We start from the raw sequence: 12,835 nt of genomic DNA, 5'->3' as shown, positions 1-12,835 counted from the left end.
AAAAACAAGACCCAGAACTAGGAGAAAAACAGTCAGTAAATGCAGAACAAGAAATGACAGCAATGATAGCATAAAAAGGAGAGAGCTGAACAGCTACAAAGGAACTATGTTCCACACATTCTTGATAGGAGAAGAAAACACATATCACGATATGGAGCAAACACAAGCCATGAAAGAGACCAGAACAGAACTTTTAGGGATGAAAACAAAAGATGTGTAAAATGGAAAACACTGGATGCAATAAACATCAGATGACTGCACTAGAGAGTAAAGGTTTGGCAGACTTAGACACTGCAGTAGAAAACATCCAAACCAAAATACAGAACCAGCCAACCAAACCAAGGCATCAGGAATAAAGTGTAAAAGATACTCCCAAATACAGAGACACAAAAACACTTTTTGAAGACAAAACACCCCAAAATTCTTGAAATCTGATGATACCGGTAACTGACAGATCCACAGAAACTTTAAAAAAAAAAAGTAAGAAATAGCCAAGGTACATTGTATGCAAACTGCTCAAAATCGATGATGAAGAGAAAATCCGAAAAGCCAGCAGAAGGAAAAGAACCCGTTAGGTGTAGAGAACAAAGAGGGACAGCAGATCTCTGGGCTCTACAAGCCAAGAGACAGGACAACCCTGGGACATCTGGATCACTTTTTTAGCACTGAAACAAAACTGCCAAGTTAGTCACACCTAAAGGAGATAGTTTTCCAAAATTAAGTCAAAATAACTTTATTCAAACCTATAAGAGCCACTGAGAATTCACCAATAGCTGACCAGCATTAGAGTAAGTATGGAACAAAATTCTTCAGGGAAAAGAAAAACCAACGCCAAATGGGAATTCATGGCTAATCAGGGGTACACAACCCAGGGCCATATACAGCCCATGAACTCATTTGGTCTACCCTTGCCAAGACAACTGCAGGCAAGACTCAACATTCAGAATCTATAGCAGGCTCATTTTTAAGTTGATAACTACATGATCTAGGAGTGATGTTCTAAACATCCAAGTGGTTCTTGGCAGCAAAAGGGTTCCTCACAACTGTATGAAGAAATGAAGAATGCCTGAAATGGTAAATGTGAGAGCAACATAAAAGTAATTTTCTCATTTTTAAGTTCAATTAAGTATAGAACCAGCTAAAGTTGGTGCTGTGGTACAGTGAGTTAAATTGCTGCATACAACAAGGGCATTCCTTTATCAGAATCTCAGTTCACATCCTGGCTGCTTTGTTTCCCATCCAGCTGCTAAGGTCCCTGGAAAGGTTGCAGAAAAGGGCCCATGTACTTGGGTTCCTACCATCCATGTAGGAGAACCAAATGGAATTCCAGGCTTTTGGCTTCACCTTCGCCTAGACCTGGTGCAGTCGTTTGGGAGGTAAACCAGTGGATGGATGGAAGATTCTGTCTCTTCATCTCTGTCACTCAACCTTTCAAATAAAATTTTGAAAAAAGATATATATGCATATACAATTATTTAAACAATAGCATATTATTGGGTTGACCTCAGACACAGAGGTACAGTGAGAAAAAATAACACACACCAAGGCAGATGGGAGATTTAAAAACAGCATCATGATTTCTCTCTTATATGTCAAGTGGAATCATCCAAGAAATACCACGATAGGTCTACCTTGAAGGCTAGCACAAAGTGAAGTTTCTACAAGGCAACAATGAGGAAAACAGAATATCTTCAAGTATGTGAACAGCAGAATAAAGGTGAGGATATCATCTTTCTTGCAGAGAACAGAGCTAAGGTTCATCTTCATGGGACTGCAGTAAGAATACAATGCAGCAATAATAAAAATAGCAAGTGATATGGTGGGAATTCAAAAACTAACTCCTGATGGCCATTGCCTCTCTACACAAGATGGTACCCGATTAAAAAAAAAAAACTAATTCCCTCCTTATGCATTAATCTAGAAAATGGAAAACACTACAGCGATTGGTCAAAACTGTTAGATCGTCCAAAATGACAATCAATCATAAAAAAAAATGTCAGGATGTCCTAATGTGTATTAAGACACTTGGCTTCTTTGTAGCTTCTGCCCTTCTGCTTTTCAATTCTAAATCAATCTCATCCCTGCATGCAAGTTGTACATGGTGTTCTTCCTGTTCAGGATAAAAGGCTGGCATTGCTGACATCTGGTTAGATAAGTCTTTCTGTTACAGAACTGTCTGCATTGTAGGACACTTAACAGCATCCTTGGCCTCTAGCCACTAGATGCTGGTAGCACCCATCCAGTTGTGGTAAGTAAAAAATGTGTCCAAACATTGACAAATGTCACCGTGGGAGCAAAACTCCCACTGCTCTATTTTAGCACTTGAGACTACAGCCTTACGTAACAGTCAACAAAAGTACGCAAGTCTCCGCCCCACCTTGGACTGTAATTAACCAAGATTTCCGGCTATGTGCGAAACAGTGATTAGTACAGGACAGTGAAAAGTCCCTGGTCTCTGGAGCTCACACTCTATGACCATTCCTAACTCATCTCTGCATTCCCCCAAGACCTTCACCAGGATCAACAACCACATGTTTTTAAGTGGTAACTTGAAGGGAAAATCATCAAGGACATGATATTCAAAGGGACAAGTAGTGGCAAACTAACACTACTAAATACAAAACACTCCAGGCAAGCTACCTAATGACTTGTTCAAAAGTTAACTCAGCGATATCTGTCCTGTTTTAAACATCCACAGAGGAAAGTTATGGGTCTCTCAATTACACTCTGGATTATGATCCACTTCAAAAGTACGTCTGTGCCAGCAGCTGTCATTGGTATCTAGAGTAATGAGACCGGCATAGAGGGAAAATACTAACTGTAACTAAAACTGGTTTCAAAACGCCTATACAATGATCAATTTAAAACACATACGAATATGTTTCCTAGAAGTTCAATGGGCTCCCTCTTCCACAAAAATCCCCTCTACAAAATTTAACAAAAAATACATGCAGAATCCAGAAACACATTTTTCTTGTTATATGTGACATCTGTCCCTTCCTGACTCTAGGAGTGTTATTGAAATAGGCAGGTCTTGCCAATACAAACACAGTAAGGCTCAACTGCCAATGGCAGGAACCACTGGAGGGATCTGCTGTGGAGATGACCTGGCGCTTGCAGAGAGGAGGCACCCTGGGACCCCACAGAAAACCTATTAACTGACTGAATATAACACCATGGGGCACAACAAAAAAAGTGTGGGAGATTACTTCAAGATTGCAACCCTGGGGAGGTAGAAACAATCTCTTTGCCAAGCACAGGGTAACTGGAAGGGAGTGTTTTATGCCCAAAACAAAACACCCAAAGGCAACTAAAATGAATAGATTTAGTAGGAGCTGGAAACATTAGTTGAAGAAAGCAGATCCAAGAAACAAGGAAACAACAGAAAGAAGATCAAGAGAAAATCAAAGACAATCACGGTAAAGGGTTCCAGGGAGCGTAAAAAGAACCATAGAGCCTGATGCTGTAGCCTAGTGGCTAAAGTCCTCACCTAGCACGTGCTGGGATTCCATATGGGCACCAGTTGCGTCCCAGCTGTCCCTCTTCCCATCCAGCTCCCTGCCTGTGACCTGGGAAAGCAGTCGAGGACGGTCCAAAGCCTTGGGACCCTGCACCTGCGAAGGAGACCCACAAGAAGCTTCTGGCTTCAGTGCAGCTCAGCTCTGGCCATTTTGGCTACTTGGGGAGCGAGTCAGCAGACAGAAGATCTTCCTCTCCGTATATCTGATTTTCCAACAAAACAAAACAAACCTTAAAAAGGGGGGGGAGGGGTTTTGATTAAAAAAAAAAAAAAATCACTAAAGGGCAGTGTGACAGCGCAGCCAGTCTGTATTACTGCACCTCAACACCATCCCCTTGTACTATGCGTGCATGTGCTAGCCAGCCACTGATGACTGCTTTCAATCCGTAAGTTTCATAACAGGTGTTGTTATTATACTCATTTAAAACACATGGAAACTGAGGCGCAAGTCAGCTAGGTAGCCTGCCTTACTCACTCGCCTAGAGGAATCTGTCCTAAAAAGTAACAGATGGGCCTGCTTAGACTATCTGCAAAATGAGAGCAGTTCAGTGTAGTGCTAGGAGAACTTGAACTGAAGGAGGTACAGGTACTGCTAGTACACCAGCGATACCCATCACTTCTTTCCTCTCCACTATGCTTCTCTTGGGCAACCTGGCAATGGCAAGCCTAAAAGTATAGCCCCATAAATGGGGTCTATCCAATTTTCCCATTGCCATCTTCCCCTAACACCACCCAACTGGGCTAGAAGCAGATACCTGACCCTATGAGCTGTTACTCCAGAAACTGAGAGCTAAGGTTCAGAGGTAAGCATTGAGCAGCATGCAGCCACCACGAAGCTGGCGTTGGTACCATGGTAAACTGAAGCCAGGGAAGCTTTGCCTACCAGGAGCTTTCAAGACTGAAAGAAACTGGAATAACCAGGGAAGAGCAGACAAGCCCCACAGGAAAACGGGCCAGAAACAGCCTAAAAGCTTGGAGCTTTGCAGGTTGCAAGGCTGCCCACACACAGCAGGCCTGAGAAGCAGCACTCGATCTATATGACAAATCCATTTTTAAAATCAGCCAATTCCCCCGGCCACTGAGAGAGGTCAAAGCAAAAAGCACTGAGTCAGCAGCTACCCGTGCTTCACGTCCACTCTCTCTGGTGGCTGTCTGAACTCATTTCAACGAGAGGAAAACGAAGCTCAGAGATACTAATGAACATTGTCTACCTGACCGCTTCCGGAATCCAAGCTCTACATCACGCCGCACTGCCACTCAAGTATCATTCTCACCGTTCCAGGTCGCTTCACGTGTGGCAGGGTCTACGTCCCCCACGACACATTTTCAGACTAGTCAAAAAAGGCCAACTTCTCTCCTTTTATCATGTACAGTCTCCAACCCATACATGTGAAATGACTCTGCCACTGGAAGATACTTTTTTAAAAGAAAACTCGTGCATGAAAGGAGGATGTTTAGATCTGATCAGAGTGTTTTCAGCTGATAAAGCCCTCCCCTTCCCTTCCCTCCATCACTATTTTCTACATCCTTAATTCATTCCCCAAATGAGCCTGACCCTCTCCCCTCCTCCCAGTAATTTTACTGCTAAAATGAAAATAACCTGACCTCCCCCCCAAAAAATCAGTGTACACATAAGACATTTACCCAACCAAAGTTACTTCAATTACCTCTCAGTGAAGATAAAAGAGATGGCCTAAACGCTGGGGAACCATGGCATAAGGTTATACTGACAGGTAAAACATTCTATTTTTTAAAATTCCATTTTGCAAAGATGTAATGGGAGAGAACTTTTCTAGCCTACACAGGTCTCTCTTGCCCATTCACAAATGTACATTTTCTAAATTTTCTACACGTTCTTCAAGAATTTCTCTGCCCATTTATTTCCCTTAACACAGGTAATAATGTGTTTTCATATGTGTGTTTACATATGTACATATATGTGTGTGCATGAACTTCATAGCGTACTCAGTCTAGTATCTACAGGCAAAGACTGGTTTCTAGACTTACCCCCGTAGCACAGAGGCTACAGAAGGTTGGAGAAGCCGCCCGGTGGTTCTGGATCTCAGGTAACTCTATCAACAAGCAGGAAACAGCTCCGAGCCCCTACCCAGCCCACCAGTGACGCCGTGAAGCAGGTGCACAGGCTAGTCACCAGTTCAACCCGAGAACCCACTTCTGTCCCAATCCACTTACATGATTTAGTTTCTCAGAAATAAATCACCTTCTCACAGCTGCAATTAACTCCCAAATACAATTAACTGCATTCACCATCTGGGTTACAGTTCTGCATAGAGGATTACCAAAAAGCATGATCAGCCAGAGTGCTGGAGGAAAAATGTGATTGTTTTAAGACTCATTCAATCGCACTGTTTTAACGGGCATCAAGTGTTCTGAGCACTGTGCAGTCGTTTACCTTAAAATCATAAACAAAACATTAAAAAACAGAATCAGTTTCGCGCTCCTGGAGTACCTTGTCTTTTCCAAGTACTCTATTTTTTGAGTATTTTTTCAGACATCAAAATCAGTATAGATCAATATAACAAGGTGGGTAGGAGCTAAGGAAAACTCACGGGTTTTGCACATAATCAAAAAAAAAATTACACAACAGAAAAGAGAACCGAAATTTTTAACTCCAGTTTGCACACGGCCATTAGCTATGTCGCGGCAGTATTTCTCACCATGAAATCCCTTAACACCTGGGGCTGAGCCACCTCCAACTAAGGCTTTGTAGGAGACGGGATGAGGCAGGCAAAGAAACCACATCACTGGGGTGATTTTTACATGTTAACGTCATTTTCCAGAAGTTTAAAAAAAGGGGGGAGGAGAGGGAGCAATGATTACATGGTGCTTCATATGAACGACTAGCATTTAAGGAATGAACGACCTAGGAGATTCTGACAGCAAATACTCGCTTGATGCCTTCTGTTCACACGACACGAGCGGCTCCGGCGCAGGGGGTGCTGACAGCCAGGGATGCTGTGGGGGACCAGCCTGCCGCAGCAGCTCCCCGCGCGCAGACCGCGGACACGCACCGACGGCCCCCGGCCCCGCCACCCCCCTCAGGACCCCCGCCCCCAGGAAGCCCCGTCACGCACGCGAACACCCCCCCACCCGCCGCCCGGCCCAGGAGCAGAGGTCTCCGGCAGCCCCGCAGCCAGACAGGCCGCTCCATCCATCCCCCGCTCGGGGAGCAGCCGGGAGCCCGGTCCACGCGTGGCTGACGACGCTCACCTGGCAGCCTCCGCAGCTCCCCAGCCTGTCGCCGGCCGAGCAGGAGGACACCCCGACCCGCACCGGCCCCCAGCCCTCCCCGCCCTCCCTGCCCCGCGGCCCGCCCCCGCCCTGCCCACCCCCTCGGCTTCCGCCGCCGCAGCCTCGGCCGGCAACACCGCCTTCTTCCCCACGCCTCCCACTCACTCTCGCGAGAGGAGGTCCTGTCTCTCGCGAGAAGCACCCGAGGAGGCCAAGTCCGCGCAAAAGGGGGTGGGCTTAAATGATATTTTAAAAAAAAGGAGTAACGCGAAAAACCTTCCCACGTGCTGCGAAGGCCGCTAACGGCAATCACGTGAGCCAGCGAAGCCCAACGATTGGCTAGAACCCGTTCAGCCCGTGGGAGCTTTCTACTCGAGGCTGACCTACGAACCTGCGGCGGACGTCTTGCGCGCTTCCTGGTCTGTTGCCGTGGAAACGGCTTAACCCTTTCCGCTGGCAATCTCCCCTCCCCAGGCCTGGGATAGCTTCCACCGGGTTGGCCTAACCCGGTTCCCTCGACCCTTTGGTCTTACCGCCGGGCGTCGGCGAGGCTCCTTCTTCGCCGCAGAACTAGACGTGCCGTCTGCCGGAGTGTCCCCGGAACCTAGCCACAGTGGGCAGCGCCACGGGACGTAGCAGTCCCCGAAGGGCCCATCCTCCCGGCTGGCTCCGCCCCTTCTCCCCTGCATCTCTGGGGAGGACCCCTCCTAGCACACCACCCCGCCGGCCCTATCGCAGCCCCGGGAATGAGCCCCAGACATCTCCGGGCCCTAGCGCTCCTCCCCAAGTCTTGACGTTGTGTCGAAGCCTGACAGTACCGCTGTGACCCCAGAGACTGTGTACACTTAACCTTAGAGGATGTCAGTCCAATCAAGTCATGCCGTGTCTTCAATGGCACCTGTGTCTCAGACGCCTGTACGATGGCCAAGACCCTTGTCGGTGTGTCGTCATGACAGAGTTAAGTGTTGCCCCGCTAGGGAGAGTGGCGCGGGCAGGCTGCTTTCTACATTCAACAAATTTGGGTTGAGTTCCTGTTGCAGGGAACTTGACGTAGAAGATGACTGCAACCTCGTTTGTTGTCTCAGATGAAATAATTTTCATGCGGACAACTTTGTGTGCAAGGCAAGATTTATTTAAGAGAATGAAAGACAGGTCTCCTGACACAGTAACGGAGGGGGCTCCGAGGAAGGAAAAACACGAGGAAAATGGTGGAAGTGGTGTCTTCGCCATCTCAGGGGAGGAGGAACAAAATGAGTGAAAGGGCAAGAAGATTTAAAAAAAAAAAAAAAAAAAAAAAAAAAACCTCATTCACAATGGGCAGCAAGGTTGCACCTTGTCCAAATCCGAGGGACTTCGGAAAGGTGGGACTGGAGACCTCCTTCTCCCATTCTAATAAGCTGAAAACTTAAGCACCATCTCTTTGACAGAGATGGGATTAGTAGGGGCTGTGCCTCCTTGCTTTTGTCATGGCAAACACTCTGAGAGAAGGGAAATGATATGTTGATTCTGGCTGCTAGTTCTCCCTCTAGGGAGATGGGGACAAAGCTCTAAAAAGGTTAAGCAACGGGGAGAAGAAAGATTTTGTATTTTCCAAAGGTCATTTTACCAGGGACCGGAGACACTAACTTCCCCTCAGCCCCCATGATTCCTCACGTTGCTACGGGTGTTAGGCACCTCTTTCAGGCTGCTGACCTAGTGAGAGAGAAGGGAGGCTAGGTTACACGTGGCTTATTGGAGAGAGGAAAAGAAGAAAGAAAAAAAAAGAACCTGTTGGTGTTAAGCTGCCTGCAGAGAGATTTCAATGAGTTATGGTGACCAGTTAGATGGACTGCTAATGTCAGAGCCGCTCTAAGGGAGGAGGAAGACTCTGATGGGAGCCTATTGTAGTGCTTTGGGGGAGGGGAGGGAGAGAAAGAGAAAGGGGAAAGAAGCTTCTAGAGAGAGAGAAGCAAAAATTGGCCAGATCCCATAGAGCTTTGTTAGCCAAGAAAGGGGTTGGTAATGCAATGGCGGGCATTCAATAGTTTGATTAAGAGAGAGAGCTATAGTTTCCTTTTTTTTTTTTTCTTAAGGTCTTTCAAGGAGAGAATTGATTTTATGGAACCCACAGCAGAAGCAGGGAAATTGGGAGACTTGTTGTCCAGGTGAGAGAAAATCGTGAAAAATCTGTTTCCAATGATTTTGAAATTGCTCTCCTAAAATCTGTTAGGTCAGAGCTCTAGTGCTGTGTGCTGCTTTTACACAAAAATGTGGATTTTGAGCAGGAGAAGTAATTAAGCTTATACTGTTACTTAGGAAGATGAATGGCCTAAAGAAAGGCCCTCTTCCGCTTTTCTTCCCTCCACTAATGCCACACAGATGGCCACCTCTTGTGGCTTAAAAGTCATTCTAAGAAAATGATGTTCCATGTCGAAACTTTTTCTTCAGTGTAAGATTTGAAAAGAGAGGGGTTGAAGGTTGGAAAATGAGCAAGCTACATCAATAAATAAATAGGAATCAGGAGGTTTCACTTCCAACTAGAAACCTCTCATTTTCTGGTAACACAACCAAACCAAGGTTCCTTACCATTGCAGAGTCTCAGCTTCCTCAGACATAAAACAGGGCAGTGTAACCCGTCTACCCACAAAACACTGAAGCTGAATCACACTTGGCATGCACACGCCCGTAGGACGGAAACTGGAAGGGGAAATGAATCTTTATGGAAAGCTGACAGTCAGTCAGCAGCACAAGCCAGATGCACTTGGACACACACACACCAGTTGAGGAACCATGAAATTGATTAGCCCAGATATCGGGAATGCTTCCCTAAGAAATGCTGACCTTGACCGAGTGTGGAGTCGGCAGCGTTGCCACCTGTTCACCCTCATATTCCCTTTCTCACACGCTATTTACAACCTCAGTGGGGTTTAATAAATAACGGTTCACATGTTCCTAATCAGGGCTTAAGGACAAGAGAGAAAAACACATTTTTAAAAGGTCTGAGTCAGTAGCTGAAAGTGAGGCAAATACCTACATTTGAATGAAAGCAGGACTTCAAGGAACATTCTAGAATTACTTTTTAAATGGAAAAAAAATGCTGAGGAGAAAACATTCTAACAAATGGGTATTTCTTTCAATTGCAAATCGATTAATTTTTAATCCTTGTTGACATCCTTCATAATGATTAGCTCAAACAGCTGCATGGTACTGCTAACTTAGAGAACTGTGGACTCTACCATTCTAACAAATATTAATAGAGCCACAATGCTCCACATTTGCCCACGTAAGAGTCATGCTGCTCTCTCACGACAGCTATAGTTACTTGCAATACACTGAATATGACATGAGAAGAAACTGAGGATTGAGATCCATTTCTATGATGTCCCTAGTTCTTTTTTTTTTTTTTAAGATTTATTTATTTTTATTGGAAAGTCAGAACTACAGAGAAGAGGAGACAGAAAGATCCTTCCATCCACTGGTTCACTCCCCAAATGGCTGCAAAGGCCAGACCTGAGTCTATCAGAAGCCAGGAGCTTCTTCCAGGTCTCCCACGCAAGTGCAGGGTCCCAAGGCTTTGGACCACCCTTGACTGCTTTTCCAGGTCACAAGCAGGGAGCTGGAAGGGAAATGGAACAGCTGAGATGCGAACCTGCGCCTACATGGGATCCCAGCACATGCAAGGGGAGGACTTTAGCCACTAGGCCAGTGTGCTAGGCCCAGTTCTTACATTTTTAAAAATGATTTTATTTTAAACAATTTTATTAAGATTCAAATCATATATCATGCAATTCAGTCTTTTTCAGCACATTCACAGTCATACAGTCATCACCAAAATTAATTTTAGAACAGTTTTGTTCCCCCTTAAAGAAACCTCACTCACCTCATCAGCAGCCCCATGCAATCACTAAGTTATATCTCTGTATTTTGCTTATTCTGTGGACGTATCACTTAATGAAGTGAAACAATAGAAGGTGTTTTTATGTCATTTCATGTGGGGAGCATGATATCTTCAAGGGTCATGGTATAGTTGGCATGCTATCAGCATTTCCTTTCCTTTTGCTGTCAATTCATGGTTCCAGTCTATGCATAGGGCACGTTTTAGCAGGCAGTTGTCAAATGGTAGAGGTCTGGGTTATTTCTACTTTGTGGCCATTATGAATAATTCTACTCTGAATATTCATCATGTGATTGTTTCACGTGGAAGTAGCCTATTCTTTTTTATCCTTACAGGATAAAACATTAAGTTTGACCTACTTACAAAGTGCATGTTTCCTTTGCCTAGTCACTGGGTTGCTAGCCTTTTCTTGCCTGTCGCGTAGGTGTGTGCAGAGGCCTCACAGTCCTGCTGCCATGGCTGCCCGCTCTCACGCTGTCCCCTGCCACAGCCGGCTGTCACTGGCTGTTCTCCTCACATCTGCCTTCCCCTCTGCCTCTGCTCTCCTATTCTTCTTCTCAGACAGTCCCTCCTTCAGGTCTTCCAAATGGGACCACACCCTTGCCTCTGAGCGCTCCACCAGGCCGTTCCTTCAGTGTGGAATCAGGAATCAGCCAGGAATCAGCCAGGAATCTGAATGACCAGGCACCCCCAGCTCTCAGTTCTGCTCTCATTGTTTTGAGAACTCCCTACTCGTCAGACGGAGAAATCTCTGCTTAATCCAAGACTCCACTATTTCCTCAAAGCACTAACCACTTACAAGGATATTGATTTGTGTGGTTCATTGGTTAGTGTCTGGATCCTTCCTCCTCTAAGAAAAAAGCAGGGACCACTTTTGCGTAGCAGTGCCTGGGATGTGGCAATTGCTCAGGAGCTATTCGTAGGAAGGAAGGATGGGGTCAAAGGAAAGTAGGGAAGGGGGATAACAGGTGTCCTCGCCTACATTTCAGCATTCATTTCCCTTGCCTGACAAAATCTTCACAAATGATATATTTCAGACTTGTGCTGTGCCAAAGGGTACTTAACAACAAGGCCTGGCTCACATGTGGGATGCTACAACAGGAAAATGAGTGTCCTTTGCCGATGCAGTGGTGCACAAGGCAGCTGGGGCTGAGCAGCGTGGCCAGAGAACCCAGGCTGTACCCAAGGGACCTAATGGAACACGTGGGAATCCCAAAGACATCATGGTGAGCTATTTTCTAGCATTAAAGCTGATGGTGTCTCTTCCACTGTGATTTGTCATCTGACAAAAATATTTCATTTTGGACCATAGACTAATAATGGAACCAAGATGTTTGACACATGATAGAATTATGACTGGGCATGATTGAGTGATTTGTTCTAGATCACACTGGGTATTAAATGTCATAGTTAAGACAAAAATGAGCTGGTCCTACTTTTCAATGAATCTTAGCATACACCATACAGCTTGCCTTCTCAGCGTAACCCTTTGACTTACAAAGGCAGGCATCATCTTTCGCCGGGAGCTTTACACCCACAACCTGGCACAGCCAAAAGCCTATCCCATGTCTCTTCCTGTTTGAAAACTTGTCTCCCTTTGGCCCACTGGCTGAATTCCTGCCTGGGGGATGTTTCCTGCCTGACTGATAGCCCCAGCTGGCAGCTCACTTGGGAAGGAAGATAGCCAAGTCCTTATTATCCACATTGCTCAGTTGTTACATTTCAGTTTTTATGCTTTTAATGCATATGAATTAATTCCCATTAGGTAGAACACTGGAAAATACAGAAAAAGATAATGGAGCACATTGCCTTTTCTTTGCTGGTTGTCTTACATGCACTAGTTGATAATCCTTTAAAAAACACTTTGAAAGTAGAAACTGAAGCTTCAGTAGTTATTGAAATATGTAAGAATGCTTTGTAAATTTGAAATTCTTTCTTCTTATCCTTGTTATTAAGCATGTATAAGCATGTATGTTACATCACAATTTATACGCTTAACTAATTCCTTTGTGGTAAGTACTGTGCAAGATAGAAGTACATCTTAACCACTGTTTAACATGATACTTAGTAATGCTCTAAAATGGGAAAGTGCTCATTATACACTCAATGACTTCTAAAATCATAACTATACTTATTAGTATATGCAACAGATAATAATTCAGAAATGCCACTATAAATTAAGCCTCTCT

General features: G+C 45.1%; 1 protein-coding gene and 1 long non-coding RNA gene across 7 annotated transcripts in view; one reads left to right on the top strand and one right to left on the bottom strand.

Annotated features, from left to right (window-relative positions):
* The window catches only part of AKAP11 (A-kinase anchoring protein 11), a 47,342-nt gene extending 39,948 nt beyond the window's left edge, over positions 1-7,394 (bottom strand). For 5 of the 6 annotated variants that reach the window (XR_009246393.1, XM_036493372.2, XM_004577456.3 and 2 more), the window contains exon 1: positions 6,752-6,828. The gene's annotated coding sequence lies outside the window, so the exon portion shown is untranslated. Of the gene's footprint in view, positions 1-6,751; positions 6,829-7,305 lie in introns of those variants that run through there. The other variant, XM_058670694.1, reaches the window with a different exon arrangement.
* A 216-nt stretch (positions 7,395-7,610) lies between these two features.
* On the top strand, positions 7,611-11,814 carry LOC131481564 (uncharacterized). The gene is made up of 3 exons (XR_009246394.1): positions 7,611-7,729; positions 8,845-8,916; positions 11,684-11,814. It is a non-coding gene; the product is annotated as an uncharacterized LOC131481564 (long non-coding RNA).
* The last annotated feature ends 1,021 nt before the right edge of the window (positions 11,815-12,835 follow it).

Source organism: Ochotona princeps, chromosome 12 (genome assembly GCF_030435755.1).
Source record: "Ochotona princeps isolate mOchPri1 chromosome 12, mOchPri1.hap1, whole genome shotgun sequence".
NCBI lineage: Eukaryota > Metazoa > Chordata > Mammalia > Lagomorpha > Ochotonidae > Ochotona > Ochotona princeps.
Note: the sequence above shows the minus strand (reverse complement) of the source record. Positions and strands in the feature narration are given on the sequence as shown.